This window comes from Pteropus vampyrus, unplaced genomic scaffold, assembly GCF_000151845.1.
Source record: "Pteropus vampyrus isolate Shadow unplaced genomic scaffold, Pvam_2.0 Scaffold369, whole genome shotgun sequence".
Taxonomy (NCBI): domain Eukaryota; kingdom Metazoa; phylum Chordata; class Mammalia; order Chiroptera; family Pteropodidae; genus Pteropus; species Pteropus vampyrus.
This window is the reverse complement of record NW_011889150.1, coordinates 515540-516801: the sequence shown is the minus strand read 5'-3', so window position 1 is coordinate 516801 and position 1262 is coordinate 515540.

Sequence of the window (1262 nt, the reverse complement as noted above, 5' to 3'; positions counted from 1 at the left end):
AGGCGTCCCCTCACTGGGCAGGAGCAGAGGGGCAGGTGCTTCTCAAGGGGACCTGGGTGTGTCACGGATTTTGTGGAGGGAGTGGACAGCACGGCCGGGCGCTGGCCCAGACGCCCAGGGTCAGCTAGCTGTGTGAGTGGCCTGAGGACTCGGTGGTCACATCACCTGGGTGAACCCTGGTGCAGCACTGACCTGACCACGGATTCAGTGCCCAGCGCTCTCACCCAGCCGCGCCCACCCGTGCCAGGAGCTGTTTCAGACCTGAGACACTCACAGATGCTCAGAGAGCCACTGGCTCAGGAAGAAAGTGGCCAGAGCCCAGAGCTAAGCAGAAGGCAGTGTCACCTGCTGGGACGGAGGATGCAAGACAGAGCTGGGAGATGGTGCAGGCTCCAGAGGAGGCAACGCTCCTGGGCTCAGGGAGGGGCAGTGAGCAACGGCCCCCATGCTGAAGCAGTGGGTACATCCCGGGCTGGCCAGAGGGGACCACGCCCCCGGCCAGTGGAAGGGGTCAGGGAGGGGGGACACACAGGAGGCACAATGCAGGAGATCCTGTGTCCGGGAGGACCTGTGGCTTTTGGACCTGAAGCCACGGGTCTGGCTTGTGTTGGGACAGCTGAAAGGACTGTGACCAGGAGATCCAAGGGGGACACAGGCTCTCAGAGACCTTAGCAAGAGGCCAGCTTGCAGTTCCCGAGCCAGGCAGCAGGGGGCGCCCAGAGACCTCCTGACGGGAGCATCTGCAGCGCTGGCTGGGCAGGACATGCAGCAGCCCCCAGCTGGTCCAGGTGACGCAGTAGAGGAAGGAAGGGTCCCCGGACCAGCTGCCCTGGCTTGCTCCCTTCCCACGCTGCTGGCAGAGAGCCCTGAGGCCCACCCTTCTTTCTGCCCAGTGAGCATGGGAAGAGAAGCAGACAGGTGACCTTTGTCACTTGGCTTACCGAGACCCGTCTTGTGTGACCAGAGCTTCTTCTCGCCCCAGGCAGGTGGGATCTTCAGAGGCCTCTGATGCTTCCACAGGGAGAGTCCTGTACAGGACAGGGCACCTGACCCACCGCCCGGGCCGTGGGTGTAGCCCAGGCTTCGGAGCAGAATCACCTGGAGGTTCCGCATACACCAGCCCGGGCCCCATTCTGGACCCACCGTTAGAATCCCACCCTAGGAGATGGGGGGCTGGAATCCCCACTGCTTGAGAGCTCTGCAGGTGGTCCCGATACGCAGCCAGGTTTATGAACCTTGCTTTAGACGGTGGCTCTCGAAGT